The sequence below is a fragment of the Tyto alba genome, unplaced genomic scaffold (assembly GCF_018691265.1).
Source record: "Tyto alba isolate M040663 unplaced genomic scaffold, T.alba_DEE_v4.0 Super-Scaffold_14, whole genome shotgun sequence".
NCBI classification, from domain to species: Eukaryota; Metazoa; Chordata; class Aves; order Strigiformes; family Tytonidae; genus Tyto; species Tyto alba.
The window spans coordinates 6760377-6778782 of NW_024881276.1; the positions used below are offsets into that span (position 1 = coordinate 6760377).

An 18406-nucleotide genomic window follows, 5' to 3' on the forward strand; every position below is an offset into this window, starting at 1 on the left:
ATGTATGTAAACTGCCCTACTTTTTCTGAGATCAGAAGAGCTATTCCAACTTAATTCTGCTGAGGATCTCTCTACAGCCCTAAAATAGGAGGAAGGACAACAGGTGAAAAAAAGAATATGTGTAAGGAAAAAAAAAGACAACATTGTAATGCACGATAAAGCATAACAAAAACCTATTCATAATCAAAGCACCATAGGAAAGGGATGTTAGTGATGTACTTTAAAGAAATTTTTCTAGCAACACAGAAGGGAATTGACTGAGATATGGAAAGGCAACTATTTACATGGAAATTTAAATTTTATTTTTATTTGATACACAGTTGCTATGATATTTTCATAGAAGGACTATTTTTCAAAGGTTGAATTGAAATTGAATAAATCTTACTGACTGAAGAAACTGCACTTGCTACAGTGATGCACATGAAGGTACACAATGGAAAGCAGCATGGTGCCTGAGGAAAAAATGGCCTAGCCCAGAGAGCTGTCTCCCTTTGTTGGAAGAGTAGAGGCAAGAGCATTTAACAGACACAGGACTGCGAGTGCTTGTTTATGTAAATATTTGAAAGGGAAGTATAACCTAAGAGTGGATATGCCCTACTAAATCCCTTCTTAACTCTCACAGGTACAGAAACCTTAATGTTTCACGTGAGCAGACACTTCTTCAGACTCATGCAGAGAAACAGGCTCTCCTGTGCTCCATCATCTATCATAATCCACGTCTATCTGATGACAAATTGCTCTCACCAAAAGGGCCTCTATTGTTGATTAAATGTGTGATGTGCATATTTCAGCAGTTTGTAGTATTTAAAGGCTGAAGCTCTGTACATGTTTTTTGCTTTTTCCCCTCATTCTCTTTAGAAATACTGGACATATTTCTGAACTGATATTTCTTACATGCATTTTGAATCCTCAAAGATACTGTCCCAGCTTCTCTAGTCAGTTATATTATAGTATCAAATTGAGGTTGCCATCACAGTGACACAGAGGACAGATATCTTGTAAAGAGTAGAATGCTGTCTTTCAAAAGTCAAAAGGTCCTGTGATTTATGGCAATATAAGATATGCCCTTATGGAAACTAACTTTGCTTTTCAGATGCCTTTTTTTTCAGGTGCTTTTTTCTAACAAGATGAAGCCAAAAAGCATAAAGGTGAAATTAAGTTAAAAATGAATTCTTTATGCAAATGCCACATTTTACTTTCAAATTCCTAAGTACAATTATCCATCATGTTCCAGAAAAATGGTGATAACTAGAAAAAGCAGATAATGGATAAGTACTGTAGCAGACCAATTATAGTGAATGCTAAAAAATGACTTCTTTACAAACTCATTCTCAACCCCTTCTGTTCTTTTGATTTATGTGTCATATGACTTTTTAATCTCTAGATTTTATCCTTTTTTTCAGATACACCACTAACCGGCTTACATTTAGGGGAGAGTGGGAAATAGAATTGGCTTTATTTCTGTATAAGGCAGATTGTATCTTCCCCAAAGACTTTTTTATGGTAGTTCTTTGCAAAAGATATTGCTTGTGCTCTGTGGATACCTGCAGTGTTTGTCCAAATTAATCTTGATGTTATATAAGAAGTTTCTCATTAAAGGTATAGGCAATATCTGTTTGCTTTTTCCTCCAAAGATTATGCCAGGAACACAACATATCAAAACTATCTAGCAAAATTGCAATGTTTCTGTGAAATGAGGAGACAGATGAAGGAAGGTTTTTGGTTGAAAGGATGAATGGTAGCTCTCAAAACTTGGTGGAACAAATATCTTAACCTTTTGTAACACAGAATTTACAGAACCGTATCAGGATATCACTGTGTACCAGGATCCAATGCTGAGGACAAAAGACTGCTACAATCAAGCTTAAAAGAGCTGACAGTAGAAAATACAACTCTATGTATCTCTGCAACTATCTCTTTCCACGATACTTGTAAGAACATCTTACAAAGTGTTGTGGTTTGAGCCTACTCAGCAGCTAAACGCCACGCAGTCGCTCACCCACCCTCCCCCCACTTGGGAATGGGGAGGGAATCAGAGGGGCAAAGGGAGACTCACAGGTTGAGATAAAAACAGTTTAATAACAGTAACAGAACAATACGCTGACAGCAGTACCAACAGGTAATGTACCATACAGGTGCTCACCTCCCACCGACCAACACCCACCTGCTCCCGGCCGGCGATCCCAAACACACCACAGCAACACTCCCAGAAGTGAGAGCCCCTCCTGGCCCACTCCTGCCTTTATATAGTGAGCATGATGTCACATGACATGGACTATTGGCCAATCGGGGCCCAGCCCTCCAGCTGTGCTCCCCCCGCCCCCGCACACAGGTGAGGGCACTGGGACCTGGGGAGCCCCTGGGGTCTCTGTGCTGCAGCTCCTCCCGCTGCCAGACCAACGGGAACTCTAGTCCAGCCCCAACCAGGACACAAAGTCCTAAATAATTCTAAATATTTATATATATTTAAATGAAAAAAAAATAGCATTTACTACATAGACATTTCATTTTATTCCTATTAAAAAAGCAAGAAAAAAACATTCCAAGTCAATTAACAGGAGTTTGTTTATGACCTGTGTGTTTTATCAAGTTATTGTCTCATAGAACCTAACAGATAATGGGGGAAAGTGTTTTCATTCAGATAGCTTATTCAGCGTTAGTAAGAATATCCTTGCATGCCTGTACTTTACGACTACCTGTAACACTTCCTAAGGGTATAGCAATAAAACAGGATGGCAGCAAAGAGATCAGGCTTCACGTTAAGGTTCTCTGTCATTTGTCAATACCTTGCAATTGTAGACAGATAGTACTTTCTCAAGATCTCATTCTTATGACACTTTCTTCCTGCTGCATCAGCACTTATTACTGAAGCAGTCATTGCAACTTGTTTAACATATCTATGAAGCCACGAGATCTATTATGTGAGGATTTACCAAGAGCAAAGAGGTTTCAGATAAAAATAAATTTGAAAAGCAATCACTGTTTGCTGTGACAATGCCTGTTTTCTTTGTGGTCACCATCAATGGTTGCTATATGAGAGCTTTATGAAAAAAAAAAAAAAAAGACAAAAAACACCCTTATTTACCCACCCAACTGTAATAAGAACAAGAATTATTTTAATGAGCAGATAATTTTGCTATGCTCTTTCCATTCTTGAATGGAGTTATAACCCACAAATATTTAAATATTTCCATAAAGCAAAGTAAAAGCAGTAAATTTCAGTGATTCTAGTTATGGCAAGACCTGAAACAACTGCAATTTGCACCAGTCAAAAGTTAAGATGAGTATTTGCTAGCAAATCTGAGGTCCTAGGAAAAAAAAAAGGAACAAACAAAAAACCCCTCACTATGTCTTTGATTAAGTGGGATTAATTTGTAACTAAGTGGTGATGAAGAACACTGGCTTGTTAATATTCTAGTGGGAAATTTCTAATTATCCACAAGAGCGGATATTAACTAGTTCAAGTTCAAGTCACACAAGTTGCATGATATTACTACAGCATTCAACCTCTCCATCATAATACCCTCTTCCCAGTTTTTTAAATGATTCTGTTCTTTTGCCACTTCTCATGAAATACCATGCAAGTATAGGCAGAACCTGATTAAAAAACCCCAAACAAACAAACAAAAAACAAACAAACAAACAAACAAACAAACAAACAAACAAACAAACAAAAAAAATCAAACAAAAAACCAACAACAACAAAAAAATTGCATTTTCTGATGTATTATTTGTAATGCTTTTAAAAGTACACTTGGAAATCCAGAGAAAAAACAAAACCGATGGAGGACAGGAAAGTTGTCTCTAGAGAGAAAACATACCACATACTCATTTGGTGCAATATTCTGCATACACAGTGCAATACTTACTCATATTTCCAGTCTTGAAAAGATTTATCCTGACTGCTAAAGTTCCTACTTCATGTAACATAGGAGCTCATTATATACTGAGAAAACAGTGCAAAGAAACTCATTTACTTCATGGCTAAAATATTTTGAATGCTCTACATCAGTACCAGGAGAGCAGATATATTGCTAATTATATTACAACTAGTTTTTTACCTTCTTAGGCATTACTTCGATCAATCACAACTCTTATTTTGTATTTAAATAGTTTAGGGAAAACAACAACAAAAACCTCATACAACTATTTTATTTAACATTGCATAGAAGTCTGTATTATGTTATCTGAAAAATGGTTTTCAGTACAAATACTTGATATTTCTTATTCTTTATTTCTCTCAATTTTATTACTGAAAATATGCAAGTACTGAGAAAAAAGAGGAAGGAAATATTAAAATCAATAAATCAGAAATTAATACATGATTCTTTCACTTTTCTGCTTCTTGGGGAGGTAAGATTTCATAATTAAGAACACTTATATCATTTAACTGTTTCATTAAATGTCTTCTACCAGTTTTGTCACTTACATCGTCTTATATTCTACTTTTCAGAAATATAAATAGGACATATATAAAAATAAGGCAAATATTGAATATACAGCAGCTGTTCTGTCTGCACTAGATTCCATTAAGAAGTATTAAACTTCAATGACATTGAGAGAAGTCAAAAATAATCACTGCTATTTGACTTGGTTAGAGACTCCATTAAAATGCTCCCACTGGGGATCACACTTATCTATCACATAATGCCAAGGTTTTGAGACCTACACCTGGCTCAATCTAGACACGCATGAAGAGCAACTCTGTGAAGTCATAGGGGCTCTGCCAACTCAAAAGGACTCCCTGGAAGATGCATCAGGGCTTTATCAAGAAGATAACAGGAAGAGATGTGATGGAAATGTAGGTGAATTCAATTTTTTTCCCCTTTTTTTAGTTTTGCTTTTGCCCCTGACATCTTTGTTTCAGATTTTTAGGTAATACCATCTTATATGCACAATATTCAAGCAATAAGAAGGAAAGGGGAAAAAAACAAAACAAAACAAAACAAAACCAAACCACTAAAGTAGCTTCTGATCTTTTCCCAGCATTTAATTCTGCTGCAAATAAAAAAGGTGATTTTGTTCCAGAAAGAAAGAAAAATGCTTCCTACTGTTCTCTCATACAAAAGCAGTACTTTTTTTTTTTTTTTTCAGCGAATCATCTGGGAACTAAACTGAAATTATTCCTTTTTCAGAAAAATAGTAGAAGCCCTCCAGTAAAGAGGTGCAATGTGTAGATGGATCACCTTTGTCAATCACTGTCTGAATAGCATCCATTGAATAAAACTGTTATCTTGGTTCCTAATGTCTGATAAGTCAATTCCATGAAACTCGCAGAAGACAAATAGAAAAGGAGATAAATCACTTATGACCCCACCCCTTTTATCTAAACTCATGAAAAGAAAGATGAGTTTTAGGATTATTTAAACTTTAATGATTTCTTGTTTGTTCTCCTTTGGGATGCAGTACAAGAGGAGGGGAAGAGACAAAAACATGCAAAAATGTAAACAAAGGGACCTACCTTTCTCAAATAGTGACTGAAGCAGCATTGTGTCTTTGAGCATTGATTGGCGTTGCTTGGCATTAATCTGTACAAGTGTTTTTATTCTATGTTAAACTATCATCCTGTTTGCAATACGGATTATGCTCTTATACTATCAGGAAGTCTTAGAGTTTCCCCTATTTAATATTGTGAAAGACTCCTACACCCTTTCACTCGGCCTGTCCCTCCTGAAGTGATGTAATTGGAGAGTTTTTCCGACTGTTTATGTAGCATTAATTTAGTTCTTTCTTTCATCTTTGTAGATCAGGTTGGTCTAGACTAATACTAATTTACAATCGGAGCCTGAAAACAGAGGTTTATTAGTCTTATATAATCAGAACTCTCTTTCCAGTCAAACGGTGGTGCTGAACCTTAAACCTCAATGCCTTTTCCAACAAACAACATTTATACAAACTAACTTTTCAGAATAATACAGAAACATACAGTACTTAGACTTCATATTGTGGGATACAGAGATCCTCATGCAAAATGCTTGCTAACTCGGTTCTTCCATTCAGTGCTGTGCAGAGCCCAATCTCCTGGACCCTTCCAGCCAAACAGCAGCCTTGCCCAGCGGCTGTGCCTGAGCTAGAGCTGTCCTCCCTTCAGGGCTGACGGTGAAGGCCCCCACCCACTTTCCCTTCTTACGGGTATAATCTGCTTCCTAAGTAAAACAAGCATTAATATGATTCCCTGAGAACTGATAAGAAAGTCTTCCCAATTAGCACTTATCACCGTTTAAGATGGCAGTGCAGGGGGGAGGGAAAGATTATAGGTCTTGGAACCCGCAACTCTTAATTTTGAGAATAGCAGTGATAAGCACGTTACAAAAACTTAGTTCCAAGATTTTGCCCAGCAAAAATGCATGGCTGTGTTCGCTGTTATATAACATTTTGAATATTTATTAGTAAGTTTACACAGACCTAAAACTTACATTACTGTATAATCTTAATTGTTTATAACAAATGAAAACTGCCATTGTAGGCAGTTGGACTTCAAGGTTCTTGTGTATTTCTGTGGAACACAGCCCTGACACCAAATGGGCATTTATCAAACCACAGCTTCAGTCTGTACCAGATTCTGAATGACGATGCTGAATTTTCGATTCTTTCAACAGGATTCCACCTGTATTTATGTTGCAAGGTACATGTTGTGTCCCTGAGAGCACCACCAGCCCTGACTGTCCCTGCCCAGCCCCCCGGGGGTACCCCCACCCTGCCCACGGCCCGGCACCCCACGTCAGCCCCCGGGGCTCCCCCCACCCTGCCCACGGCCCGGCACCCCACGTCAGCCCCCGGGGCTCCCCCCACCCTGCCCACGGCCCGGCACCCCACGTCAGCCCCCGGGGCTCCCCCCACCCTGCCCACGGCCCGGCACCCCATGTCAGCCCCCGGGGCTCCCCCCACCCTGCCCACGGCCCGGCACCCCATGTCAGCCCCCGGGGCCGTCAGCCCCTGCCCCAGCGATCCCCCAGCAGGGCCGGTCTCCAGCTCCCCACAGCCCTGCCCTGCCCGGCCATGGGCCCCGCCGAGCCGGGCCCCCCCGCGGGCCCGTGACCCACCCCCATCCCCAGGGAGGTGCCCGATGCCGGGGCTGGGGCTGCCCCGGTGCCCCCGGCTGCCCTGATCCAACGGGCCCCGGCTGCCAGGCCCTGCCCTGACCCACCACGGGGAGACACAACACTCCTGGCCCCCGGAGAGACACCAGCCCCAGGGGGCCCTGGCAGTGAGGTATGGCTATTCTGGATGTTTCCAATATGCAGTATGAATCAACAGAAACCAAAGCATTTCAGGTCTTTTTTGTATGATCCAAAGAGGAAAATAGATAATTTTCTTACATTTGCAAGTAATCTTCCTAACTGAATATTTTTAAAGAGAAGTGGAACCTCCAGAAAATATTCTATCCCTCCAAAGAACCACGTCAGAGAAAAGAACAAATGCAGGATTCCTTAGTTTTTAATTTTGTCCCTAGCAGATCCCCAAAGTTTATCCTTTGATTTTAGCTGATGTGTTTTGCTGCAATCTATCCTTCGTTTTTATTTAAGTACACTGATCATTTGTACCATGAGGTATTTTTTTTTTTATATAATCCAGTGGGACTCCATACTGAAGAAAGGATATACCATATGCATCACATTGAAAGACCAGGACTTCACACATAAACCAAGCTTCCCACTAGAAACAACCAAAAAATGAAAAGCCAATAAAGGAATTTATAAGAGAATTATTTTTTCAGTTCAGCCTTTTTTTTTTTTGCTTTTAACATCATAAACTGTTAATTGTTTTAAACAGTCACCTGAATGCATTGCTTCATAGACAGGGTGGGTGCTAGAAAATACAAGAAGTCCCTTAATATTTCTAGTTTTTGTGATGAGCAAAATCTGCATTAACCTTTCCCCATCGTCTTGAAAAGCTACCTAAACTAGGCCAGGGCAAGAAGTATAAAGCTTGGCAGCCTTCAAATCTCTGGCGAACTATTTCAGGGAGTTCTAATTACAATGCAATAGTGAGAGCAGAATCTGCTCATCACTGCTGAAGCACAAGTCAGCATTTGTAAACGGTTCACTCTGACAGCTGTCTGCTCTATGCACTCCAAAGATCTCCCGTTTAATGTACTAAAGCCTATCCAATAGCAAATCTCTTTTCCCACATTAACTGTTAAATATATGTAGTCTTGTTTGCTTTGCCCACACATCTAGTTAAAATGGTGGTCCATATGCTTATCATAGATGAATTCATACTTAACTAATTCACCAATATGCAAGGAAAACACAAAACCAAATGCTCCTGTAGGCACCTAGGAATACTTTACCCCTACAGCATCATTAACCATATCATGGGACTGGGTCATATTTCTATTTCCATTCCTTCTATGTTCCATTTTTTATGTCTCTCACATATATTGTTCATTCATGTTAAAAGACAAATCAGAAGTCTTTATTTTAAAAATTATGTGATCCCAAGAAGAAAAAGTCTCCTTTAACATCTTTAAAGCTATCTGAATAAATTAACAGTGCAGTCAAAGTTCAGTCAAGCTTAGTTAAAAGGACAACTAATTACTGAAGATTTTACAGTTAATGTTGATAACATGAAAAGCATCATTCTAGAGGAGTTACAAGAGGAAAAAAACATGCTAATCTTTAATCAGTATCACTCAATGACTAAGTAGTGTTTGATATTCATTAAATGGGGAGGTAGCTCATAATCTCTAACTGATAAATGATTAAACACTGAAGTGTTAGATTAAATTTTGGATGATTGGAAAAACTTTTAACTGGAGGCAAGCCAAATTGCTAGAAAGTAAATTGAATGGTCTCAGGGGCAAATAAATTTCTTTAATGGTCATTATAGAAGGAATTTCATTAATCTTTTTGTTCTTCATTTTGTTTTGAATACATACCTTATTTTTTCTAACAAAGTCTGATATACTAAATAAGAGATCATCTTGACATCTGTAAAATATTATGAAAAGGAAATAGGAATTTAAAGTTTATTCCACTGTTGCTTTTGTTTGCTACTAGGCAGAAATGAACAATGTCATCTTGAAAATCATTGGTCACTACAGATAAAAAGACAAACTTTTTGTGTTTCTTTTATATGTGTCCCAAGTTACCTGGCAAACATATGGAGCTCTTTGTAAGAAGGAATGACTGCAGAGTTTTGATTGTCATGGTTATTATGTTCTCGGTACAACTTTCTCCTGGGAAACGGTAGAAGAGGTCCCTGGTTCTATCTGCCAAACTTCAATATATGTTTATGGCATGCAGCAAAACATAATTCATAATGTTAATGAAAAAAAAAATAGAGGAGAAGGGGAGCTAGTGTGCAGGATAACAGAATTAAAAATAAGTTTGAAAGTATACATCTTTCAAGAATGTGAAGAGAAAAGAACAAAGAATAAAATTGAGATTTCAGAAGTTCCTGATTTTGACCTAACTCTATTTCCACGAAATCTTTTGTTGGTAGTCTCAATGGGAATAGAAATAAACCGATACTGAGCACTTAGAGTATACCATGGTGAGTGGCACAGAGAAAAGAGTCAACGGGGAACAATTGTTCTCTCTCTTTTTTAATCAAAGATCCATAAATATCAAATTAAACCATTTTATTTCAGGTTTAAGCCAAGAAAAAGTATTATTTCTTCACACAATGAAAAGTTATATTTTTACTACAGGATGTTATGGAATCAAAATCTTTATGACTGGACAAACTCACAGCAGAAAATCCGTCAGGACTACTAAACACAAAAACAGTACCTCTCACTTCAAGCACTCACTCTTGCCCATGTTAAAAATTACTGAAGTCTGGGAGAATATCTCACTAAAATATTGTCATCTGATTGCCCTGATCTTATATCACTCACTACACTATTCTCCCAGTATTTAGTACTGGCTGGTTTTTGAGAAAGGAGCCTGAGCAGTGAGGAATTTCAGCCTGATTTATGCAACTGTCATATATTTCTGAAAATAAATAAATAAGTGTACCAGAAGTTATTGTCTTTCTCAGATGACGAAATTATTCATTAAAAGTGATCAGACATTAAGGAAGGATCGTATCTTAGAAAATTATTTTGTTGTTTTAGTGTGTTTGGGTAACTCAAATCACTTAATCATTGTAACTCAAATTGTAACTTTCAATCATATTCTTACAGACTGCAAACTGAGAATCAAAGATGATTTGAGTTCTCATAGGCAGAAATATGAAGGAACTGCTACTTTATGTGCCCATAATATTACAAGCTGCTTGAAGAATTAGGAAAAAAAAGAAAAAGAAACATGATCTTACTTCATTCACCTTAAGATAAATCTATTCCAGAATACGATAGGTTTCTCTGGCTTGGAAAACTGAACTTTCCATTTATGTTTTAAGGGAACCCATTACTCATAAAATAGTTCTGTTCCAGACATGTAGATATAATGTAATTAAAATAGGTAGTGCCCTTGTAATACACATCAAGTAATTCACATGTTTTCACTTTATGATCCAAATTTTTGTCTGATGTAAGATGGCAAAAAGAACAGAATTACACTGTCAATACCATTACCGATAGTCTTTCAGCTTGCAACAAGGAGAATGGCTTAAATGTGTTCTTGTTGGGAGATGGATGTAACAGAAGCCTGATGAACTCACAGAAGCAGATAAATTAAATTGCATGCTCTGAGAAGTTATACCATGCAGATGTAACATAGATAAACAACTAATTTCAGATTTCACTGAAGTTCTGAAATTGTTAAAAGCATAAAAGTTTCAGCTGCTCTGAATTTTCTGATGAATCAGATTTTTTAAATTTAAAATATTTCAACAAAACAATATCAATTATGAAAACCTTCTGAAGGAGTACAGGCAGAACTAATTCAGAGCTTTTCCTGGCAGCTCATGTGCCATACCACCAAAGATCAAGACCTAGTCAATTCTGCTAAATAAAAGAAGACTGATCCATGACTCTGAAATCAAGTGGCAAGAACTGGTTCCCATCCACTCATTAAAGCTAGTTTTCTGTAAAGCAAATTACCCATGTGTATATTGAAAATCACTCTGCCTTGAATCTCCCTGGACCTTTTGTATTCCGCTTGACAAAATTAATATTTTTTCCGGAAAGGTGGGGCATGAGGGTCTATGGGTTGCTTGAGCATACAGCACAGTTGAGACAGAGCTGGAGGACTGTCTGGGGGAGAAAAATCCAAGCCTGGTGGTGTTTTCTCAGTGCTGCCTTTTGAGCTCTGTGTCAGGGTCATGAGGGCAGCACCCCGCTCTGCCACCCTCCCCGTCTCCTCAGGCTCTGGCTGCCTGTGCTCAGGCCGGCTTTCCTGCACCCTGGCTGGGTAACCTGGGCTCAAACTGCCGGGAGGGAGGGAGACCTTGCCACTCCTGCTCTGACTCACCAACTTGACATCCTTTAGCCTCAGACCTGCCTTGCTACTCCAGACTTCTCCAACCATCACTGGACAGTGGCTGGCCCCGATTGTCTTTGCCCTGATTTTCTTGCATGGGTACCGTGGGAGCAGGCTCTGGTTGCCGAGGCCGCTGCCTCGCTGTCACCCGTGGCTCCCCATTCCCTTTCCATTGAAGAGCAGCTAGCTCCCTCTGCTTCCTGACAGCAGGTCCCCGGAGCGCAGCCCCATGGGACAGCATCTAGGAGTTGCATTAGCGAGACCAAGTCAGAGCAAGCCTAAAAGGAAGCAAGAAACAAATTAACAGCTGAGCTATGCGAGTAGTCAGTGCATGTGTTCTCAAGCCTATTCCCTCTCCTGCCTTTTCTATAGCAAACTCACCTTGCTTCACCCTTCAAAGGCTGCACAGCTGGGAGCCTGGCAGCTGGAAACCCTTCGCTGCGCTGGCTCCAGTCTCCATTTCCAAATCATCAGCAGATAGCCTAGAAATGGTGAGCCTGTGCCTTTCACACATGCAGGGGAATTGTCTCTCCAGAGCATGCCTCTAACCCTCTGGAGCAGAGACCTAGCCTGAAAGTGGCAGCTCATGTCCAGAGCAGATTTTCTGAGGAACCAGATCACAGACGTAAAGAAGGACAGGTCCCTAAAAGCTGATCTATCACTCCCCCTCCTTAGTTGGATGAGGGGAGAAAATACAATAAAAGGCTCATGGGTTGAGATAACGACAGGGAGAGATCACTCACGAGTTACTGTCATGGGCAAAAAAGACTTGAATTGGGAGGAAAGTTAGTTTAATTTATTACCAATCAAATCAGAGTAGGACAATGAGAAAATAAAAACTAAATCTTAAACACTTTTTCCCCCACCCCTCCCTTCTTCCTGGGCTTAACTTTACTCCTGATTTCTCTATCTCCTCCCCAGCAGGGAAGGGGTATGGGGAATGGGGGTTGTGGTCAGTTCATCACGTTGTCTCTGTCTCTCCTTCCATCTCAGGGGGGAGCACCCCTCAGACTCTTCCGCTGCTACAGTGTGGGGTCCCTCCCACGGGAAACAGTCCTCCACAAACTTCCTAATGTGAATCTTTCCCACAGGGCTGTAGTTTTCCACAAATTGCTCCATCGTGGGTCCTTTCCACAGAGTGGAGCAGTTCAGGAAGAGTGCTCCAGTATGGGTCCCTTCCATGAGGTCACAAGTCCTGCCAGCAAACCTGCTCCAGCATGGGGTATTTTCTCCATGGGTCCACAGGTCCTGCCAGGACCCTGCTCCAGCACAGGCTTCCCAAGGGATCACAACCTCCTTTGAGAACATACACCTGCTCCGGTGTGAAGTGTTTCATGGGCTGCGGGTGGATATCTCCCCAACTGTGGACCTCCATGGGCTGCAGGGGAACAGCCTGCCCCACCGTGGTCTTTACCACGGGCTGCAGGGGAACTTCTGCTCCCTGGTGCCTGGAGCACCTCCTCCCCCTCCTTCTCCACTGACCTTGGTGTTTTTCTCACATATTCTCACTCTTTCTGGACGCAATTGCTGTTGTGCAACAACTTTTTCCCCTTCTTAAATACTTTAGCCCAGGGGCTCTACCACCGTCGCTGATGGGCTTGGCCTTGGCCAGCGGTGGGTCCATCTTGGAGCCGGTTGGCAGTGGCTCTGTTGGACATGGGGGAAGCTTCTAGCAACTTCTCACAGAAACCACCCCTGTAGCTCCTCCGCTACCAAAACCTCGCCATACAAACCCAATACACTCATCTTAACATGAGGTTAGGATGAAGCCAATCCTGGTTATTTCTGGCATTTTCAAGGTATCAGTTCCTGGATGTGCAGCAAGGAATGTAGAAGCAGATCTGAATTTGTGTTATTCAGGCTTCTCATTTTTGTTACTAAAGTGATAATCCTAAAGTGATAATTCACTAAGGTAAATCCTGTGAGCCTGGATTCAAAGGGTTTGAGGATTTCTAGGTGATCAGTGGCTGTAAAAGTATTCATCTCCCAGTGCTCCTTTGCTTTTCTGATTCTGACATTGGTCTGGGACTCTGGAGTGCCTTGAATGGACTGAAAACACTATGAGAGTTTCCCACTGAGTGCTTCCTTACACAGGAGAAGGCTTGTATAGAGCAAAATGTCGAATGAATGCCACTGATCAATAAATCTTATCATTGTATCTGATTACTAGATAGGTAAAATTGGGTTTCATTCTACAGTACTGTAGATGAAATAGGAATAAATACATAATACAGCATGATAATTTGTTTCTTAAATAAAAAGTAATTAATTCTTTAAATGAATTATTTGGAAAAGATTAATCCAATGTTTCTAGTTAAAGTTCTAGAGGTTTTTCAACAAATCTGTTCCTTCTTTTTATTTAATAGGCATTTTTTTTATTCAGAAAATTCTGAATTTCATTTGAAAACAAAAAAGAAATGAAGAAATTAAGATGGATATAAAGAGTTTAACAAGCTACTGGATCTCAAATTAAAATGTAATTTAAAGTTGAAATCCAAAATCTGTCTTTGTTTACCAAAAAAACATAGAAAAGAGAAAACATTGGGAGTTGGACTCAATGATCCTTATGAGTACCTTCCAACTCAAGATATTCTATGATTTCATAACACAACTGTGAGGACATTTGCATTATATAGTGTTTAATTTATATAATGTATAAGAATAACATTTTATTTTTATTTTTGAATGTCGTTGATTTTACAGTCCAAAAATTACTAATTTTCTTAACTATAACCTTTCTTATTTAGCTAGCCTGTAACACTTTAATAATAGTAATTTAATTTAAAATTACATTTTTAACTAGTTTACAAAAGGCACGCAATTATTCAAAGTAATAATATAGAAGCCACTTTTACTTAATTCCATCTAAAGTACAGTAGGAAATAACTAATAATATCTAAAGTCTAATAATATCTAAAGTAAAAAATTGCTGTGGACATTACCTGAAGACTATCGGAGTACACTTTTACACCTGACTAAACTAAGGTTCCGCTAATATAAGGAGTCATAATATACTAAGCACATCTGAAATTAAGATGTCTAGCTCATCAGCCAATGCAACGTTTTGACAAAAACCTTGATATAATGAGAATAATATGGGTGTTTTGAACAGAGAGCTTTTAATATGATAGTTCACATCTACATTGCATAGTGGGTTTTAATCTGTTGGAAGATTTAAGCAGTTACTAAGAATGCATAAAGCTGGTACTGAGATAGCAATGCACTGAACTGACATGACTCAGTTTTACAAATAATATGTGTCAGAAGTAAGAAATGGCTGATTTTTTTTCTGCTTTAACATTTTCCATTGGAAAATGACAATTCAGCAAACTCAACTTATTCCACAAGAATATCCATTTCATTGACACTTCTATTGAAGAACTGTATAAATGATTCATTTCAATAAGGTCAAAGAAATAGATATTTTTTACTTCTATATTAATATAATGCAATCATTGTGTTAATAAAATCATAGACATGTCAGCCTTACTAAAAAAAACATATTTTAAATGTACCAAAGTGGAACCCTTTTATGAAGCCAGATGAAATGTTTTCAATTTTCCAGAATTGAACTGAAATCTAGAATGCTAATTTTGAATTTTTTAATTCCTCTTGGTTCAGAAAATGCAACTTTCAAATATTAGAAGTGCCAGACTTTAAGAAACTCTTGTTCCATGCTCTGATGAACTATGCCTAGAGGAGAAAAAAATAAGACTGAAAGAAACCAGTAGTAGGAACACAAATGTTTATAATGACTAATGTTTCTGAGTGTTTCATTTGGCTTTGAAAGTGCCAGTTTCTCAGAAAGTGGTGGGCCATATACACCAGTATTTGTCTTTAACATGTGTTTTGTAAACTTCTCCAGGCTCCCACAACCAACACAACTAACACAGTTGAGAGAGAAAGCGGTAAACCTAAGTAAGGCTTATTTCTTAGTTAAGAAGTAAAATAATTTACCTCTTAGACTTCAAGTAAGAAGTATATAAATTGCATTACAGGGAACTTAGGTATTGCTGTTCATTCTGGTAATGAAACACAGTTTCAAGATCCATTATCCATTTTCAACCTTACTGATTTCTGGTTCACCCTCCTTTTTTTTCCCCCCTCAGTGGAGTTGTAGACAATTTCAGAAGTTCTGTCCATAAATTGCATCACATTTATAAATTTAGTTTCCTCAATCACCTTTCATAGAAACCTTTGAAACAGCCTGTACAAACCTTATATTTTAAAGCACTGAATACCAAGTCAATACTCACTGAAGGCATTGGTAATGCACTCCATAAACATCTTTTTACAGGTTTTAGTGTTTTCCTCAGAGTGTGAGCTTTCATGTAAAAATAAATTCTCACACCCTTTGTCTGTGGAAGTAGCCTTGATTCCTTAAATCAATAGATTTCTGTCTTGTTCACTCTGCAGTCAAGACAGTCTGTACAATATAACACCTGCAGAGGTGTGGATGTCTTTCATCTGAATAGGATTTTAACTTCAGAGTCAGTATTTGACTCTTTAAATCTTAGGGCTCAATTTTCAGTTTGTAACAAACTGCAGAGAGCTTGTGACCAAAAACACAGTTTAGTTTCCAGTTATTCTTGTTTCAGCAGGAGTAAAGCTGATAACGTTTACTTCCCAATGTACCCGCAGGGAACTAGAGTCTCACCACCTCAAACAGCACCCGGGGATCTGCTCTCTACACGGCTTGTGCTGCAACTGCAGTAAGGCCAGTCTGACAGGGAAAGAGTGAGTTCCTTCAGCCTCTTTGCTGCACGGGTCTGTGGAGGGAAATATAGCCATGTCCCAGGGTTCACAAGGCAATTGAACAAATAGATTCCAGGTGGCCAAACCTGTATTTTTACATGCAGCGTCTGATACATACATGGGATGTTAGGCAATCTCACTTAGAACAAGTGATAAAATGTTTCTCTTTGTTTTACACAGGTGAGTGAAAACCAAATCAAACTGAACTGCATGTAAATGAATTTTGCCTTTTTTTCTATCCAGACCTTAAGTCCCAGACATAATTATAACCATTTTTACAGTGTTAAAGACTCATTGATTTCTCATGGAAAATATTGACAGACATTACATACTGGGGAACAATATGCCCACTGATGAATTATAATGACAAACAGCCTCCACTCTACCTTAGCAGAAACATTGATTAAAACAATTTTGCTTATGTTCTACACTTAGGATAAAAATCTTTTGTATAGATTTTCTTGTAAAAGAATAGAGGCTATATTAACAAACATGTGAGTACCTAATAGTAATGGAAGACATTTCTGAAAGCACTTAAGATTTTTAAAGTAGAAATCATTTGAGACAAAATTAAATGCATTAGAATTGTAAGGGAACTTCCTGAGAACACTGTAAAATAAAGTAAAGCTGAGATTGTCTTTTGGAATCCAAATGATACAGATAAGTATCTGAAGTGTGATGCAACACCTCTACATTTAGCTTATGCTTATTCTACATGAGTGCTTAGGCCTCATTTATTCCCATCTTCCAAGGACTGTTCACATCTTGTGGATCTTAATTTCTTTAGGCACTACAAATTAACCTGAAGTTCCCTGAACCACTGACGTAGGCAGACTCAGGGAGTGTCCTGGTCTAGGCAAAAAGTCATTTACCTCCATATTGCTATGTACAGATAAGTCAGTTTTACTGAAACCTGTGAGAGAGGCCTAAGAGGTTAGATGCAGTTATATATTTCACACACAGGATGTGGAAAATCTGAGCACAAGGTTTTGTTCAGCCTGAACAGCACGTAGCTCCAAATGACCACAGAACTCTGCGATATCCTTGGCAAAGCTGACAAGAGTGACGTTTTGGTCAGGACAGGCATTTCTGTAACTATAAAATTTACCAGGTGTTATTTAACTTTTGCACAGTTCACACAGCAAAAGTAGCATAAGTACTATAAAGAAAATGTAGAAAAGGATTGCAACATTTATTTTTAAAACATCTAGCTCAATAAAAGGGCATATTGATGATATACTTTTGGGGGGCTTCCAAAAAATAATTCTTAAACATCACTAGCAGTCTTAGGAAGTTCTCAAAAGGATAACACATACTAACACCAAGGTCAGTGAAGGAACGGAGGAAGAAAGGAGAGGGGAGGCATGCCAGAGCAGAGACCCCCCCGATATCCTATGATGAGATGGCAGGGCAACCCCCCTGACACCCGTGAAGTTCTATGGTGGAGCAGACACTGATTTATGGCCTGTGAGGGGGCCATCATATGGACAACTAAGGTGGCTGCACCCAAACAATGCCGGGATTTTGTGGGAAAAAGCAGCTCCCGCTGTTGTAGTTTGGTGATGGGAGGATTGCAGCATGAGGGGGTGTCCCACGCTGGAGCAGCTCGGGAAGGGCTGCAGCCTGTGGGAGGGGGACCACACTGGAGCAAGGGGAAGAAGTTCCAGAAGCTCTCCCCACTGGAGATAGAAGAAGTGGCAGCACTGACTGCACCCCCCATTCCCTGCCCCTGCACCGCTGGGGGAGGAGGTAGAGATTTCGGGAGCAGAGCTGAGCCCAGGAAGAAAGGAAGGGTGGGGAGAAGGTGTTCTCAAGATGTGGCAATGTTTCGCACTGTCCTACTCTGTTAAGTGTTTTTGTCGTTAGTGTCTGTAATAAATTTATGTTCTTTTTTGCCCATGACCATAAGTAGTGATTTATCCCTCCCTGTCCAATCTCAAATCCCAAGATGACTTACTTTTCCCTTCTCATTGCTGGGAGGGAAGGGAGGAGTGAGGACCTGTTTAGTGCTCAGTTGCCCTCTGAGGTCAAACCACAACATTATGGATGGGGAGATACAAAGAAAAATTACCTCCACCCCTTCTTCTCAGGCTTAATATCAGTCCTTCATTCTCTGCTTTTTGACCTCAGCCCATCCTGGGCAGTGCAAGGGGGATGGTGAATGGGGGTTACAGTCATTTCATAACAATTCCTCTCTGCTGCTACCTTTTTCTCACACTCTCTCCCTGCTGTATCTCCTGCCAGGAGCCTGCTCCAATGTGGGCTCTCCACTGGCACCA

General features: G+C 39.4%; 1 protein-coding gene across 1 annotated transcript in view; it reads right to left on the bottom strand.

Annotated features, from left to right (window-relative positions):
* LOC104365725 (pseudouridine 5'-phosphatase) overlaps positions 1-18406 on the bottom strand; it is a 160461-nt gene that overhangs the window by 26000 nt on the left and 116055 nt on the right. The gene's annotated exons all lie outside the window — the stretch shown is intronic.